The sequence below is a fragment of the Podarcis cretensis genome, assembly GCF_951804945.1.
Source record: "Podarcis cretensis genome assembly, chromosome: 4".
Lineage (NCBI taxonomy): Eukaryota > Metazoa > Chordata > Lepidosauria > Squamata > Lacertidae > Podarcis > Podarcis cretensis.
Genome location: NC_137173.1, coordinates 94,624,288 through 94,643,790, shown reverse-complemented (window position 1 = coordinate 94,643,790; position 19,503 = coordinate 94,624,288). Strand labels below are relative to the sequence as shown.

General features: G+C 40.3%; 1 protein-coding gene and 1 pseudogene across 3 annotated transcripts in view; both read right to left on the bottom strand.

Annotated features, from left to right (window-relative positions):
- The window catches only part of GPC6 (glypican 6), an 802,940-nt gene that overhangs the window by 640,740 nt on the left and 142,697 nt on the right, over positions 1 to 19,503 (bottom strand). The window lies entirely within an intron of this gene.
- Positions 17,518 to 17,880, bottom strand: LOC307214568 (large ribosomal subunit protein eL27 pseudogene; annotated as a pseudogene). Its single transcript has one exon. The product of its transcript is annotated as a large ribosomal subunit protein eL27 pseudogene (transcript).

Genomic DNA, 19,503 nt, shown 5'->3' with positions numbered 1-19,503 from the left:
GGAGCCCTTGCACTGATATTTTAGGCCTGTGGGGAGCTGGAGTTTGAGCAAGGAGGTTTGGAGTGTGTTTGCCGGCTTTTTCAATGGCGTTCCCAATATACAGAATTTCACTTAAACATACAGTGCCTCATAATATAACCCCCATGTAAATGGGGAGTTGCCTGTGTACAGTGCTTTTTTCTTAAAAAAATGTTTAGGGGTGGAGGGAAGTCCAAGGCTCGGCAGAGCCCAATTCAACTTTGTATACGATGTATGGAATTGATATAATATGTGTAAGCTATGTAATGGATTTTGTATATGCCTATATGTATATATATATAATATTAATAAAAAATTATCGGCAAAAAAAAAATGTTTAGGGGTACTCTCATTTTGACTCAAGTAAATCACCATTTTATAGTTCCAAGTGGGGGAAAAAAATACAGTATACGGACAAAATTCCAAAGATTCACAAAATGTTAAAGGGCATGAGTACCCCTGCGTGCCTCCAGAAAAAAGCACTGCCTGTATACACCTCCCCCCTTACACATGCATGCTAACTGTTCAAACAGATTACTGTTTGAAAGCTCACCACAAGGATATTGGTTAATATTACTACTACTTATCAAACCTTTATTAGGCATTATGCAGGTAAAACCATAAAAGGAAAATAACATATAAAAGCCTTGAGATATATATAAAAAGGCAGGAGTTGGCTACATACAAATATAAATATATACGTATAGAATCAGTGGTTTTCCTTGTTAACCTGCTCCTTGGAGGACTGCTGCCAAAAACTCGGCTACCCCCGCCGTTACCCTTTGGTCAGCGTCGGATAGGTAGAGTCCCACACATTCAGCTTGCTGGGGTTCCAGACCACCCGAAAGGGGGGACAGCACGCGTTGACGGAGCGTACTGTACAATGGGCAATGAAAGAGGATATGCTCTACAGTGTCCGGGACATTCATAGGACATCTGCAGAATCTCTTGCTTCTGGGAATGTTTTGATATCTTCCCCAGACAAATGCTGAGGGAAAAACATTCAAACGGGCCAGCATAAAAGCCCTACGTTGGGCTGGGATTATTAATTTAGAGACGTAATTGGCTCTGCAATCTAAGATATTTAAATCGTAGAATCTGGGGGAGCAAATTTTGTTTACAGCTGCCATAATATTTTGTCTCTCGACATCCTTTAGTCTAGTTAGGATATTATGGAGAATATATTGCTCATTAGAATTGTACAGGAGCTCCAGCTCAATGCCTAAAGATTCAATTTTTTTTTCAAGGTGCTGATACCATCTTGATTTATAAGGGTCTTTGAGCAAATCAGCGAGCAGACTTGATGGAGGGCAGCGAAAATGGCAGCGTAACCAATACTTTATTGAGGTGGACCATGCCCAGTATTCCATTGTGTGTATGCCTATTTCTGCACACATTGTTTCATATTTGATCATAAGAGGGAGTCCAAGAATACGTCTCAAAAAGCTGGAGTGAATCTTTTTTATATCACTGTTATATGCTTGGACCCATAGCGGGATACCATAGAATATCTGGGATTGCACTTTTGCTTGAAATATCTGATTGGCCGCAGGAATAAATTGATTACCTTTCTGATAATAAAAACGGGCAACTGCTGATGAGATGCACTTTGCCTGTTTTATGGCATTTGTGCGATGGGTTGCCCACCCTAAGTTGCTCTGGAATAAGATTCCCAGATATCTATGGATTTTCACTTGTTGGATTTCTTGCCCTCTTATTTTCCATTTCTCTAATTTCCAACCATTCGAGAAGACCAAAATTTTTGTCTTCTCATAATTTATAGAGAGTTTGTTACATTCGCAGTAAAGGATCAGTGAAGATATAAGACGTTTCAGACCCAAGCTCGTTAGTGATAGTAAGACAGCATCGTCTGCGTATAATAAGAGAGGAACTGGTTTCTGATTGAGTTTAGGGGCATGTGATTCTATTTTTTGAAGGTAATCTGGCAAGTCTGATAAAAATAAATTAAATAGAAAGGGGGCAAGAATACACCCTTGTTTTACCCCTTTCGAGGTAAACATATGCCTATATGTATATATATATAATATTAATAAAAAATTATCGGCAAAAAAAAAATGTTTAGGGGTACTCTCATTTTGACTCAAGTAAATCACCATTTTATAGTTCCAAGTGGGGGAAAAAAATACAGTATACGGACAAAATTCCAAAGATTCACAAAATGTTAAAGGGCATGAGTACCCCTGCGTGCCTCCAGAAAAAAGCACTGCCTGTATACACCTCCCCCCTTACACATGCATGCTAACTGTTCAAACAGATTACTGTTTGAAAGCTCACCACAAGGATATTGGTTAATATAATGGGCAGCCCATTTCTATGCCACTTTGAATACTTGCTTTAGAGCCTAAACACTGAAAAAGTGCAGTTCAGCAGAAATCTGCTGCTGCTGCTGCTATTATTATTATTATTATTGCAATTAAGTAAGATCTATACATGAAGAGAATATTCAGTAGCAAAATTTACAGAGGCTAATTTTGAGAATTGTTTTGGGTGGGTGGGGGGTGAAATTGATTTGAGTTTTAGTTGCCTTGCAACCAGAAATATGCAAATCACCTGATTTAGACTAGCATCCCTGCCAAAAATGAAAATGTAGCATCAGCATTGTGTTGGTGAAGCCACCAGCCACAAACTAAGGGTTTGGTGATTCTGTGTCCTTGCAGAACATCTATACTTTTGGCAGGCCCAGGCCCTATGGGCGATCTGCCATATCACCTTCCCTCCTTACCACAGAGGTAAGAAACTTCATAAACTGCAGGCATGCGACAAATTACTGCTATCCAAAAGACAGTCAAGGGCATTTTATTATAAGGTGGCTACAGCTCCATCTTGCAAGCTGTGTGATTTATAACTTGAAGTTGCCTTTGAACATATGATTGAGGATTATGGTTCTGCATTATTTTCTTATTCTAAAAGAGGACACATTTTAACCAAGGCAGCTAAAACTGGAAGATTTTATTCTGCTCAAGCCTAAAAGCACCCTGACTCATGCAAAATTTAGTCCTATATTCTGACTATATTGTGCTTTAAAGAAAATGTAATCTGAGTCCTGAATTACTGTTTGAGGGGTGAAGCAGTAATTTACATTTATGCCTTAATCCATATTACATTTGTATTACATCTTGGTATGAAAAATAGTAGAATAATAACTATATATACATTCACACCTTGCAAGTTGAATGGAATCCATTCTGGAACTCTGTTCAACTTCAAAACATTCAGAAACCAAAGGGCGGCTTCTGATTGGCTGCAGGAAGCTCCTGCAGCCAATCGGAAGCCACGGAAGCCATGACAGATGTTCGGGTTCCAAAAATCGTTCGAAAACTGGAACACTCACTTCTAGGTTTTGATTGTTCGGGAGTCGATTTGTTTGTGAGCCAAGGCATTCAAGTTCTAAGGTACGACCATGCGTGTGTGTGTAGTCTTTACTCATGTCTTACTGAAACATTAACATTTGGATATCAGAGATCTCTCCATATTCATAGATATCAGTTTTACATTTAATTCCTGCAGGCATAGCTGTGAAAGATGGTACTAACCAAATACTTTTGCAATCTCTCTAGCAAGAGGAAAAGAAATTTAGGTTTTTAAGAATGTTTTTGCCACATCTTCAGACCATGGTTGAGAATCATTATGGTCGGCATTCTTTCAGTCCATGTACACATTCATATTTCGCCCTTGTACTTGTACTTTTTCCCATCACATTGCCTTCTATGTGGCAGTATGATGTTAGCCCCCTAATGGGGGTCCCATTAGGGTACTTAAAGGTAAAGGTCAAGGGACCCCTGACCGTTAGGTCCAGTCCCTGACAACTCTGGGGTTGCAGCACTCATCTCACTCTCTAGGACGAGGGAGCCAGCGTTTGTCAGCAGACAACTTCCGGGTCATGTGGCCAGCATGACTAAGCCACTTCTGGCGAACCAGAGCAGCACATGGAAACGCTGTTTACCTTCCTGCAGGAGTGGTACCTATTTATCTACTTACACTTGGACGTGCTTTCGATCCACTAGGTTGGCAGGAGCTGGGACTGAGCAACAGGAGCTCACCCCGTCACGGGGATTCGAACCGCCGACCTTCTGATTGGCAAGCCCAAAAGGCTCAGGGGTTTAGACCACAGCGCCACCCGTGTCCATTTATTAGGGTACTTACTTTGGACCTAAGGGGATTCCTACTAGAAAAATTCATTCCATGTTCTTTTCATAGTGCAAATCTATACATGTTTACACAGAAGTTCCATGGGACTTGCTTCCAGGTGTAATTGGCCCATAGCTACAGCAACAGGTATGTTCTATGCTAATAATAATAATAATAATAATAATAATAATAATTTATTATTTATACCCCACCTATCTGGCTGGGCTTCCCCATTCACTCTGGGCAGCTTCCAAAGAAATATTAAAATACTGTAATACACTTAGGAGAATATTTTATTCTTTTGCCAGTTATGCTGTTTCAAATGCGCCTTTTATATTTGACTTCACTTAATAATGCTTTCTTTTGAAATGTTTAAGATATTTTTTTTGTTAACTTTGCTCACTAAACATGCATTCTGCAGTTGACCTCCTCTGTAGAGTTTTTTAAAAATGTTTAGGATAATATTTTAGTTAATTATGTTAATTATGTTTGAATGAATGTTAATTGTATTTAAATGTATTCTTTATATTCGACTTTCTTCCGTAAGGTTTTATTTTGTATTATTTTATTTGCTGTTTTAATATAGGTTGTAAACTGCTTTGAGAGCCTCCCCCCTTAAAAATATAAAGCGGCATAGAAATGAAAAGAATAACAACAACAACAACAACATCTCCAAAACATGTGTGCCGTGTTTATTACTTTTGCTGTGATTCTTCGCATTTTGTTGCGTTCTTAAAGGGGAAACTACAAAAAATACTGCAATATAATTACTTTCAAACAATGGTTCTCCATCAGACACAACCTAGCCACAACCGTAACCGAATATGGCCAATTTAAAGCAAAAAACAATATGGATTTGGCAGGTTGGGGAGACAGGGACGGACAGACTCCCAGAATCTTTCCAGATTGAATCCCATATGAAAATAGCAACCATCACATACCAGCAAATTCAGTTTGTTCAACTAAAATAGCTCTGGCACTCTTGAGCAACAAACCCTCCCCCCAAAAAAAGAAAAGACTTCTTATGATATGGAAAGTGATATGAAAATGCACTGGAAAATGTGGGACAATGGATGCTTGACACTTCAGTATTTACGTATCCTCCCCACAATGGGAAAGCTATTAGAATAATCTATCTTGTTTTATCCTAGTAGACTTTGACATATCTCCGTTCAGAATTCAGGCTGTATGGTGTGGGAGAAAGGGGACAGTTCTAGTTCTGTTTGCTTGCTTGCATACACATTACATACTTTCCTGCATGCACTATGCAGATGGAATGCATGCAAGGCTGAAGCACACCCACTAGGGAGTAAGTCCCATTAAACACAACATGCATTCTGTGGTTTTTGTAGATGCTAATAGTGAAACATTTCCAGGCAGCAAGAAGAGAGAGAAATCATCTTGGCCCATCTGTAATTTCTTTAATCAGTCTTGTTTCACTCCTTTGAGTAGGCAACCTTGCTTTAAGTCTGTTTTTAAACCACCTGAGCCTCATCATTCTTTGTCTACTTGCTTATATGCGCCACAGTTTCTGAAAGGTTTTTGCCAAGGATAAGGGGACACAAATCTTGTTAGAGAATGTTTTGAAACCCATCCAGCGGGGACGACTATAAATCTTCAAACCATTTCTGACCATATGTCACAACTCCTAAAGGCAAATGGAGGCTCTGACAGCTTTTAAATAATATTTAGTAATGATGGCTGTTAAAATGTTCACCCTTTCTATAGCCACATCTCAGAAGGGGGATGTTCCTTCAGTCTGTTCCTCACATATGTAGAACCATGTTAACTGGATGTAAAATGCTGAAACTAATAAAAGAGCTGTAGATGGAATGAATTTTCAGTACTTTTGCTCCTGCTATTCATACATTTCCCAGATAGATGCTTTATCTATTACTCAGTATTTTGGATTCCAGTCCAGATTTTGGATTCTATTCCAAACAGCTAATGACTTTATTTAAGGGTGAGTGGGAATCATATGCACTTGAAAGACAGAAGTTTTGATTCAAAAGATGTCTGGCTTAGGGAGCTGTGTTAAATATTAAGCACACACACATATCATCCCTTCTCCCTGCTTGGGACACTCAGCTTTCAATGCACTCTCAGGACACTTCACAAAAACATGCACACATACCAGTAAAACAGTGTGCGCAGAATCAGATCAGATTTAATTTCTGTATTTCTCAAATTTCATTTTGCAGTGGGGGTGAATGGGGAGGTTGTAGTGTGACCCCATCCATTAAAGGTTTGTTTGTTTGTTTGTTTGTTTTATTTTATTTCTCACTTAATTCAAAACTTTTATTTAGTTTTGTGTGAAAACCACACCAAGGAGCAACTGTTATTAATGTTACTTTTCAGGATGCAACGTGCCATGCTAGTCTTGCCCACAGTACCTCAGTAATAACACAGACTTAAACCTTCCTTCAAGCCCTCATCCTGTCCATTTCCAGATTTTGCTAGTTTCTTTTGGCTATTATCACTTAATTATGAATAGGGAAGCTTTTAGCTGCAGAGAATCAGATATGTCAGGTTATGAATGATTAAGCACACATGGGATTATTGCTGGCACATTACCTGTCTAGCATGAAAAAGAGATATAGCATTTACTAAGGAAGCAGCTGTGTCTATGTGTAAACCCTAAGTGGGAGGCCCTGTGGTTCTTCAGATGTTGTTGGAGTCCAACGTCAATCATCTCCAGAAAACATGGCCAATGATAAGAGTTAATGGGAGTTGAAATCCAACAAGAGCTGGAGAGTCACAGGTGCCCCACCCTGGAGAAGTAAATCTTTGACAAGTGATTCTCACTTGCTTTCAGTTACAAGAGTGCCATTGCATGAACTTTGGGCTGTTGTTGTTGTTGTTGTTGTTTAGTCGTTTAGTCGTGTCTGACTGTTCGTGACCCCATGGACCAGAGCACGCCAGGAACTCCTGTCTTCCATTGCCTCCTGCAGTTTGGTCAAACTCATGCTGGTAGCTTCAAGAACACTGTCCAACCATCTCGTCCTCCGTCGTCCCCTTCTCCTTGTGCCCTCCATCTTTCCCAACATCAGGGTCTTTTCCAGGGAGTCTTCTCTTCTCATGAGGTGGCCAAAGTACTGGAGCCTCAGCTTCAGGATCTGTCCTTCCAGTGAGCACTCAGGGTTGATTTCCTTCAGAATGGATAGGTTTGATCTTCTTGCAGTCCATGGAACTCTCAAGAGTCTCCTCCAGCACCATAATTCAAAAGCATCAATTCCTTGATGATCAGCCTTCTTTATGGTCCAGCTCTCACTTCCATACATCACTACTGGGAAAACCACAGCTTTAACTATACGGACCTTTGTCGGCAAGGTGTTGTCTCTGCTTTGGCCTAATGCACCCAATTATCTGTGGAGCCTACAGACATAACAGTGTCAAATTTGGGAGGAAACAAGTCTGTCCTGTACCTTTCTCTTCAAGTTTCCACATGCAACTATGGTCTCATGCTAATGAACTCTGTTGAAATTCAGAGAAGAGAAGGAGCTGGGGTCAACAAATCAGCTGAGCATAGAAACATCAGTAGAGGGCCATAGAGCATATGATATTGGCTGGCAATTCTAGCACCTCTCAGGTGGACACCATTGCCGTTATACGAGAACAAGGGGAGGTGTTCATTATGAGTTCTGGTGCCTCATTTTCTAGAAAAATAGCACTGAGAAGGTCCTTTATCTGTTTGCATAAGCTGTCCCTATGTGCTATATCACAAAGAAATCTACCATATCCCTCTGCTTCCATGACTCCCAAACTGGTCCTCTGTTACAAGTTGAAAAAGCAACCTCTTTTATTTTAATTCAAGAATAGGAACCTGCGGCCCTCTAGATTTTTCTGGACTTGCAATTCCCATCACCCCTAAGTATTGAACCATGCTGACGTGGAGATGGTGTGAGTCAGAACCCATCAACATCTGGAAGGCATCCTCATCCTCATTTGGTTGATTTATTTAAAAAAATTATGCAAGAATTGGGCTGAATGAAGCCAAATGGTGAAACAATCAAACAAAGCTTCTTCTTGCTGTTCCATTCATTACCTTGCTGCATCATTCCGTGTAATAGATATGAGAACAACAACATAAAATAATCACCTTATCTGTACCTGGGGAAGATTCTTGAAGCTACCATAACAAAAGAAAAAAATGTAAAACGAGTCATGGTCCCTTTATGCAAAGATCCTCGGCATCTTCTTGAAAGCAAAGTTTCAGCACGGTAAAGCGACGGTGTGATGAATATTGGAAAAGGTCAGTCCTAATTAGCTGTGTACTCTTAATGCATTTTACAGAGAAACAGCTGGCAGATGACACACTGATTTCTTTCTAAAGGACATCACTGAAAGAGCCTCCAGTTAGGATTCTGCAAGAGCCCATCTTAAGCAAGGTAAACAGCTTTTGCTCGGATCTGTTACGCTAAAATACTCGATAGTTTCAGTGAGTGCCTAATATGCTCAGAGCCAGCTTACCTTTGGAAATTTGTCTAATGACCAGTTTAAAGAAAGGTAACCTTCTTACTAAATCTTAAACACCCCTGGTCATAAAATTAAGTGGATTTTACCGCCACCTATGCTTTGCCTATATTTTAAAAGGATAATTGCATCTCGCCCACCCATCTTCCTTTTACTGTGTCTATAGAATACTACGGTTTCAATCCAATACATTACGGTCCATTGGTTTCAGTGGGACTTGCAAATGCATAACAAGGTGCAAGCTTTATGCCTGGGTACGACAAGAGATTTACAGTCCCTCCCTCACCTTCAAATCAGCCCTGTGAAGGAGATTATGATTAAGCCAGTTTTACAGATGAGAGACAGAAGCTAAGAAACAGTAAATTGCTAACATCACACACAATCTATCTGCCATTTTAATCCAGGCCCCTTAAATCTTTTGCCTGAGGCTTATAATTGTCTGAAATGATTGTTATATGACGAACACCCACTATTTGTACTTTCCGGAAACAACAGAAGGCATTTTTTGTTTCAACAAGCTTTTCCAGCTAGAAAATATCTGGTCTTTGCCTTTGGGTGTTCATTTGCTTTCATGCCTATCTTCGGTTGTTTTTATTTCATGATTGTAAAATGACCCAAGACTTATGTGAAAGGCAATTCATAAATTAATAAAATGTTGTTGTTGTTTCCTTTATATAACCCTGTAACAGGTGTTCTGGGTGGCTGGTTCCCCTTTGTGGAATGCCTTCCCTGGTGAGAGGCATCTGTCTCTTTTATTCTTAACATTCAGGAGAAATTTAAAAACCTGTTTGTATGCTTTTCCCTGTGTACAGTTTTCTCTCCACAGATTGACCACTGTTGAACCAGCTAAGCTTCACCAAGACAGCTTTATCATATACCCTCAGGCCCCAGGACCATACTGGGTGTGTGGACATGCATGCATGAATCCCCTCCAACATTTATCCAATGAAACGAGGGACACATCCTATTCCAACCCATCCAACATTTCTCAGGTATAAACAGGGACATCCTATTCCATCCCCTCCAACCTTTCTTGAGTATAAATAGGGATATCCTATTCCATCCCCTCCAACGTTTCTTGAATATAAATAGGGACATTCTATTCCATCCTCTCCAACTTTTCACTGATGAAAAGAGGGACATCCTATTCCATCCTCTCCAACATTTATCAGATGAAAAGATGGACATCCTTCAAAAAGGGCAAGAGGAACAGTCTGGGATCAAATCAGAAACCAGAATGGCTTCTGTCATTCCAGGACTTTCCCTGTGAAATCGGGACACTTGCAGGTGTCTGATGTGTGTAGGTGCCTGATGTTTCTAAAGATTATATTTCATTTATCATTTTCTTGTGCTTTGTTCCCTCTCTCTCTCTCTCTCTCTCTCTCTCTCTCTCCCCACCCACCCAATGACATGTTTCATAACTGGTCTTTAGGAACAGAAATTATGTCTCCTTTTGGCCACGGTGCATAATCTAGATTCAAACTGTGGGACCTAATTCACAACTGCAAAATTACCTTAGAACTGTTACACCACTTTGGCCCTGTAGATCTTGAAATGCACTTTCAGAGGCATTGGCCATGTGTCACTGTGTCCCTTGGCTCCAAAAAGGTTAGCCTCCCCACTGTTATTTATTTATCTGTTCAGTATATTTATGTAGCACCTTTTCCTCCAATGAGCTCAAGGTGTACCACTGTAAAGGTAGGTTAGGATGAGAGGCAGTGACTAACACCAAGGTCCTCCCAGTGAGATTAATGGCTGAGTGAGGATTGAGACCCTGGTCTTCAAGGTCATAGCACCGCAAGTGTTTATTTTATAAGATAAAGGGGATAAAATCAGTGTGTGCACCAGTCTGATGTGCTTGGTAGCCACCCAAGTACTTGAGCTGAAAACCAGGGAAATGCATCATTTATTTTTAAAAAAAATAATTTAAAAATAATTTTATAAGTTATATGTCTTTGCTTCTCAATTTGTATTGTGTTATTTTATGCACAGTGACTTGCTGTTATTTTCATTGATTATAGTTTAGAAATTATTTACTGTAATTGTTAAGAGTGAATTTCTGTTTAATTATTATTTGCTGATACAGTGGTACCTTGGTTTTCAAACGCCTTGGTTCTCAAACGTTGAAAACCCGCAAGTAAGTGTTCTGGTTTTTAAACATTTTTCGGAAGCCAAACATCTGATGCGGCTGTCGGCCATTGTTTCCAGGGCGCCTGCACCAATCAGAAGCTGTGCCTTGGTTTTCGAACATTTTGGAAGTCAAACAGACTTCTAGAACGGATTGAGTTTGGCACTTTTATTTTTGCTATTTATTTTGCATTTTTGTTTTTGAGGCTTTTTCAGTTCATTTGTTTTTGTGACTGCATGGAACCCAGTTCAGCTACAGATTGATTGATTGATTGATTGATTGTGTGACTGTGGAAATGGATAAAAGCCCCCCATCCAAACAAAGACTATCATCAGTGCAGGTAAGGAAAAAATAATAATTTTTATCATCTACAATACTGTCTTATTTATTTTATCGTAGAGTACATTGATTATTGCTTTCATTTTATTGCAGAAAAATGGAAACCTCTTTCTTTCTGTTAAGGCATAGCACAACCAGAAATACATTTCCAAGCCTGAAGCCAACTTGCACAAACCATCAACTGCTGCCTCCAAGATGTGGGAGGGCCCATAAACCTGTCCCCAACCAATATTTGTAGACACCATGCTCCAGTGAAATCAAATTATTTGACAGCCCAGCGTATCCAAACAGTTGTGTAATGGTCTCTATATACTAAACAGATACCAAAGCATGTCAATAAAGTGAGATCAAATACAACAGGCAAAGCTTTGCTGGCTGTTCTGAACTCACAGTCCTCAAAGTTTTCAATTATAAAAGTCATTGTTTTGTCATCTCTTCCCCACTGCAGCAGCCAGATCTTCCACCGCTCCATTTTTCTCTGCGTGAGTGAGAAAAACTACTTACTGAAACTATTTTGAGTTTCGTGCCTTGCAATAAAATGAAGAGAGACAAAGGGACTAAAACCACTTGGTTGCCTTGTGAGATATACACACACCGGAATAATTAATTTCTTTGTATGTTTTCAAGAGAGTTTCTAGTCATTTAATGTATCTCAATTTTTCCAAATGGTTCAATCAAGAAATTTATATAGCTCAGTCGGTAAAGCACGAGACTCAATCTCAGGGTTGTGGGTTGGAGCCCCATGTTGGGCAAAGGATTCCCTTTCAACTCTACAAATCTATGAACTGCCAATAATAAACGGCATCTACTTATTAACAGATGTCTGTAGGGTTCCATGGCAGATATGCAGGGATTCTCTTAAGCTAGATAGATAGATAATTTCTTATGGTCAAAGACCAGCTTGCATAACACAATAAAAACAGCATTCATAAAGATAAAATATACAATCAGAGCAGATTGCAGCAATAGCTCATGTATTAAAATTGAAATATATACATACACCCGTACAACTGAGATTTGGGCTACCATAAAAATAGACCCTGAGGCACCCCAAAGGGCAACTTCAACATTTCCCTAGTAAGCTATTTTATTCTAGAGGATGATCTGTGCCTACAAATCTGGGCGCAGAATCTGGCTACCAGTCTTGTGATCTTTGCCTAAGAGGAGAGAATTTAGTTTAGACTTGTCTGAAAGACCAGTGAGCCTCTTCAGCAAAGGATGAATGGTGTCTCTATGAATCTCAACATAAAAAGGACATCTAAAAATATTTATGTTCGGGGCTTCCTATTTCCCCTAATGGGCAGGCGCAAAGTCTCTGTGCATACGGGACTCTTCTATAGGAGCCTTCCAGAACAGGTGAGGGCAAGGCCGAGCTTCTAGCAAGAGTGAAAGCCCTTCTTGCATTAAGCTAGAAAATTTGAACAGCGCTGACTCATTTGATGAAACAACGAAGCAGCATTTGAACAGCGCTGGCTCATTTGATGAAACAACGAAGCCGCATTCAGAGAATAGGAATCATCAGCAGTGCATTTGGAAACGTGCACTGCAGTCAGTCCTATTTTTCTAGAATGGCACCCACCTGAGAGTTGCCGGAACTGAGTTTCGGTTGAAAAAAAGCCCTGACTGCAACTATGCTCTTTCTTAGCATAGTTTGTAGCCTAACAACGAGAGGCCATTTGAACAGGTGATCCTCAAGATTCTTAGGCATTACGTCCTGAAATATCTTTTGGATTTTAGTTTTAATTACGGAGATTTGGCTGACCTGTCGAGAAGGAATAAAAACATTGCTAGGTCGGAGCTTCCCCGAGATCTACTCTTCAGCATTAAAGGAAGGAAATTAAGAACAAGATCAGCAGAAGACAAAGTAAAGTGCATGTATAAATATGAAGAAGACCTGCAGAAGGGACTTGGAAAAGAGTTAAGAGCCTCGGACAGATCACCAGGTTGATGAACTATATGGAATTGACGGAAATGACTGGCAGAATCCGAGACCAGGGAGAAGAGACGGTGGAAGAAGATTGGAAAAAGTTTAAAGTTTATTTATAAAAATACGGTAAAATTAATGAGTGTCAGAAAAATGTTGGAATGAAATTATAAGGCTTTAGTAGAAATGTTATAAGGAGTTAAGCATAAATAAGTATTATAGTATTAATGGAAAATAAGGTTAAAATAAGTTAAGATAATTATATGACAGAAAATATAGAAAGATGGAAAGGAATTGCTGAAACAATTAATAGAAGTGGAATACAAAAAGGGAGGTGAGAGGAGGTCGATGAAACAAGGGAATGAAAGATAAGGCATTGAAATGGTATGGTGTATGTTTTTAAATTGTTTTTGCTTTGTTTTGTTTAGTCTAATGTGTTAATGTTGTGTTGTGTACTGTTTATATATTGTATCGTATTGTTTTCTTTCTTTCTTTTGCTTCTTGTTTTCCTTTCTTTTTCTTCTTTATTGTAAGGTTTAAAAGTAATAAATATTTTTTTAAAAAAAGGTTCTTAGGCATTAGTGATTCTGGAACTTGAATTAATCAGATGGAGCTATTAGCAGCTAATTTGATTTTATAGAGGATACAGCAGAGGCAGACAAGTCAGAAAATAGCTGATTTCAAAAGAAAGAAAGGTTTTTGTGCTGAACCATATGGTACAAGCTGAATGTTGACTTGCCCTAAAAAATACAAATGAAATATTCAAATGACACTTTGATATACTCTATAAAGTGCCTCCCCTGTGACTGCAACACCCTATATCTGTTGCATGTTCTTCAGGCTCTGTTGCTTAGAACATTCTCTTGTTTACTTTCAGCTACAGTCTCATAAGTAAAAGAAGGTTGATTCCACACAAATAATCAAGCTAGGTTGCAAATATCAGAATATATCCTATATACAGCGCATAACAGAAACTTAGTGCATAATAGTGTATAACTAGGAAACATGAAATTGACCACACACAGACACAAAATGTCCAATCTAAAAATCAATGCAAATTAAGCCACATCCTGGATACGTAAGGAACACCACATTATCAATGATGAACAGACGCTGAGCCTAATTTCCCAAAAGTATCCTTCCCTTGTTATTGGTCTACAAAAATGTGTAAACTTCACATCTTAATTGTAAGGTATTTACCACAATTTACAGCTTGAAGAGCCAATGTGTATTCACTTGCCAGGATTTTTGCTACTGTCCCAGACTGATAAATGACCAAAAACTAACATTTTCTCTTTTCTTTTTTGGATTTATCTGTTATTTTATTTATGATTTTCAGTTTTATACATTTCAATAATTTTATAATCATTCCTTCCTCCTCTTTCTGTGGTTTCTTAAATTTATTTTTAATCTCTTCTGCATATGCAAATTAACTTAATTTGCTCATTTATTCACCTACTTTAAATATATACTCTAATAAAACTGCAGGTTATTACAATAATCCTGCCAATGTTCTTATCTGTGTACAAGCTATTTGTAAATATTCAACAAACCATTTCCATTCATTTATAAAAAGTTTGCTATCTTGATCAACATTTTCTGTTGTCCACCAAAGAAAGACTCACACTAGCAAATACTGAACCACCTCCAGACATCTCTGGATTAGTGTTAGTGTTAGGCAGTCAATGGAATGTGTGAAAAAAGGGCATGAATGCGTTTTCTACTCAGATCTGCTTATGCTGAATGATGCTGCACTATATGTTTGCTATTTAGAGCAGACCAAGATCAATGAAAATGCAACATCATGAAAGGGTGTGTGGCAAAAATAGATGTTGAGAAAAAAATGACAAAGAATAGAAGCTGAGTGCTATAACAGAGATAAAGGATGTATAAGGAATCTCACACTTATTTTTGTCTGCTTCTCTTTGAAATAAAAGATGTTGGCCTGGAGAATAAAGGTCACAATTAAGATTTAAGGCAGAGTTAAAATCTCAGCATTTTCTTCACTGGGCAAGCAATTAACACCTCCCATTTCAGCTACCTAAAGGGCGGTAGAAGACTCTTACTTGTTTTCATCGTAGGGAAAAAAGTCAACACCTAGACAATTATAGGACATTAATTTCATCCTGTTTCTGGTATGGGGAAAAATATAGAAAACCATTTAATTTAGGCATGGTTTAACTCTCCAGAGTGCTAAATGACTCTGTTTTGTCTAGCATAATGCAATCACAAGTAGCAATGAATAAATTAATGGATATATAGGGGTTAGCACTATTTGCAAGCAATTCCCAGTCATTTAGATGAATGCAACAAATCTGCAAACATACGACAGTTAAGTCACAATACAGAAAATAGGAATTTGTTTACTAAAAAATATGGTTGCCTCTAGAAATTGGTCAATGTGCTGTATTTCTTTTTAAATTGACATCACAGTAATACCAGCTTTATTAATGAGCACTAAATTTATGAATGAGCTTCATGTTTTTAGCTATGGCTGTAATTTGCGATGCCTGAAAAACTTTCCCTTAGGTCTCTTGCAGAATTCATTATGTTCATAAGAACATACAAAAAGCCATAGTGACCAAATAGGTGCCTACAGCAGCAGCAGAAGAAGAGGAGTTTGGATTTGATATCCCGCCTTTCACTCCCTTTAAGGAGTCTGAAAGTGGCCAACATTCTCCTTTCCCTTCCTCCCCCACAACAAACACTCTGTGAGGTGAGTGGGGCTGAGAGACTTCAAAGAAGTGTGACTGGCCCAAGGTCACCCAGCAACTGCATGTGGAGGAGCGGGGAATTGAACCCGGTTCCCCAGATTATGAGACTACCACTCTTAACCACTACACCACACTGGCAGGAGTGGATGAGGGCAAGTCTCCTCCTGCTGTCACCCAGAGACTGATATTTCAATGCCTCTGATTCTACAGTTAGTATGTTACCAACATTTTCTCACTTTCAGTCATTTCAGCAACAGTGTAGTATGTGAGGAGAGAGCCACTCAGTGCTGCAATGAGAGCCCAGGCTCTGGTCATGGTCCGCATTCTGTGTCCATTTGGACCCATATGCACATGGAGCTATCATGAATATGAATATACAGTCATTTATGCAATATTTCACAGTAAAGGAAACATTGGTGCAGCTATGGTAGCATGGCCCAGATCAAGTGAGACACCTGTCAGGGTCTGGGCAGAGGAGGAATGGTGGAGACCGCCTTCCCAGCCTGACCCTTCCAGAGAAGAAGCAGACAGTTCAGAATTACAACAGGGGTTTGAGGGAGGTCACAGTTCAGAGGCAGATGAGGGGGGAAGCTGGGAAATAATGGGAGAGGAGGAGGAGGAGGAAGAAGCACCAAGGGGGCATTCCAGGCCCCACCTCTCCCAGAACCCGGCGAGCCTTGAAAGTAGGAGAGCAAAGAGCTCAAAGACAGAGGGCACGTAGCAGCACCCATAGAGATGACGAATGAGGAAATGGGAGGAAATGGAGACATGGGGGTGGAGATTCACTCGGGACAACACCATTATCCAAGAGGCTGGGTTCCAAAGCCTCTCTCTGTAAATATTGAATAAAAGGCAGACTGTAAGAAACATTTCCCTGTCTTTGTATGTTCCTGAACCACTGGCCATGGGAGATGTTGACAGCCACCCGACAGAACCACAGGAAGCACTAGGAGTCCATGAAACAAACACACCACAGCTGACAGCAAGTTGCATGCAAATGACTACGTGCAGAGATACAAAAAAGAAAGACTGAAGTAACCAGGCAATGCATCCTGCAAAAATGGATGACCAGTTATTGTCCCACAGCCCTGCTCGGCCCTGCCAGAGAGTTATCCATGTGAGGGATTAACTGAACCCTCCAGAGAATTTTCTGGCAGTTGACAAACCAAAGGAATATAATAAATGCATTCAATGTGCTGCATGGCCGTACCATTTCAGTTAGTTGAATATGAGTCCCATTGAAACCAAGCTAGTCATGATTTCAATGGGAACAGTGCAATCTTTTTTTAGAGAGGGGGCACTTTTCAAAAATAGGGACGCAGGTGGCGCTGTGGGTTAAAGCCTCAGCGCCTAGGGCTTGCCGATCGAAAGGTCGGCGGTTCGAATCCCTGCGGCGGGGTGCGCTCCCGCTGCTCGGTCCCAGCGCCTGCCAACCTAGCAGTTCGAAAGCACCTCCGGGTGCAAGTAGATAAATAGGGACCGCTTACCAGCGGGAAGGTAAACGGCGTTTCCGTGTGCGGCTCTGGCTCGCCAGAGCAGCGATGTCACGCTGGCCACGTGACTCGGAAGTGTCTCCGGACAGCGCTGGCCCCTGGCCTCTTGAGTGAGATGGGCGCACAACCCCAGAGTCTGTCAAGACTGGCCCGTACGGGCAGGGGTACCTTTACCTTTACCTTTACTTTTCAAAAATATTTATTGGTGCAATCAGAACTTCTGTAAAAACCACTTGTTCTTGCCTTGCTGTATCTCGCCTCAAATTTCACTTTGGCCTCTCACCGGGCTTCACGTCTAAAGACACCCTTGTTGACAACAGTGTTGTCAAGGGGAATATCAACAGAGTACCCGGTAGGCATCATGCCATTGTAATTGGAGACCTTCACAAAGGACTTGGAATATTTGGCAATCTTCTTCTTGTCCATGCTGGCCGTCAATTTGCATGGGTAGCAATCAAAGCCAGCCACCAGAGCGTGGCTGTAGGGGCAGTCAGAGGTGTCATCATCAATATTCTTAACAATAACAACTTTGCGTCCAGAGTAACGCCCAGCGAAGACAAGGACGATTTCCCTTGGTTTCATAAACTTGCCCATCTTGGAGTTGCAGCAGCGATGGAACCCGCATCGGAAGAGGAAAGAGAGCTCGCTCAGAATCCTGTAGAATGTCCACTCAAAAATAAATCCCACTGAGCTTGATGAGACTTACTCCAAAGTAAATGTCTCTGGGATTGCAGCCTACATGCAATTTACACAGCATTTTTAAAGCAGTGCTATTTTTCTAGAAAAAGAGGTGCTGGAATTCGCCATGAAGACCTCGCTTGTTCTCTTATAACGGCAATGGCGTCTCCCTGGAAGGTGCTGGAACTGAATTCTGGTGACTTCTGGATAAAAAAGCCCTGATTGTAGCCATGTCTATTGAGAAATACGCCCTACTGAGTCTAATGGGGTTTACTTTCAGGTAAGTGGGTTAGGATTCCAGCCACAGTCTAAAATCAAACCAATTTTTTAAAAAACTAGCTTCATTGCCCACGACCTATCTTATGAGATGTATTATCTATGCTGTCCTCTCTTAGTGTTCTTGAAGCCTTTGAGAATTCAAGGCAATGAAAAGAGAAAGAGCTCCTTCCTGCTTAAATCAGTCTTGAGCTTGACATGAATGGAACAGATTTTGAATACCATTTTAGCCAACGTGCTTGAGGAAGAAAATAGAACATGACACAGTCCTTTCAGTTCAAGAGCCCCTGTGGCTCCAGGGTATCAACAAAGAATGCTACTGTTATTATGGGACCATTGAAGTCAAGCCTTTGAAGGACCATGAAATATTAGATAGAATTATAGACATGAAAATACATACAGTAAGTACCAGTTTCACTTGCTTTTCTTTCATGTTCAGTAAGCAGTAGCACTTTGAGGTATATTTTCAAGGCCCTCGATACAGTACTTCCTTGCCACAATGCAACCACCTTAGACCTTTCTGCCTTTGGGCAAAAGTAGACACAAAGTCTGTTGCATAAATCAAATTAATGTGTGTGGTTCTTTGTTTTTTATTATTACTATGTAAATAGCCACCAGGGGCAAGCAGCATCAGGACTGGGTCAAGGAAGGGTCATATTTTAACAACAACAAAGCCTTGAGCTGCCATTTGCATTTTAAAAAACAACACCACAAAAAACATGCATGTTAATAGGATTCGCAAAATTAATGTCACATCTAGTTTGGATCTCGCTTGCCTTTGTGCCAATGTGCTCATGATTGATAGGAAAGGAGGAGCAAAGAGAAAGATGTGGCCTGGAGCAATGTTGATGTGCCACAGACAGGATGTGAGCAGCATGCTGGAGGGACTAATGGTGTTCGTCCTCTGATGGCAAAAATTTGTGGTGCGCTTCTGTTTATCAATGTGACATGTCAGCATAGTTCAACATGGTCTCCATGGTTCTTCCAGTCCCCGTGCTGCAGATTTTCACAAGGATATGTTATTTTCAAAATCTGCAAGCTGAGGAGGTCAGCTGAACTTGAGTTTGAGAAAAATAAGAAACCAAGTTAAATTGAAATTGACAGATTTTTCCATCCTTATTCAAATTGAGGCAAAATAGAGGAGAGAACAAGATCTTAGAATCATTGTAGAGCTGGAAGGGAGCCAGTGTGGTGTAGTGGTTAAGAGCGGTAGTCTCGTAACCCGGTGAACCGGGTTTGCGTCTCCGCTCCTCCACATGCAGCTGCTGGGTGACCTTGGGCTAGTCACGCTTCTCTGAAGTCTCTCAGCCC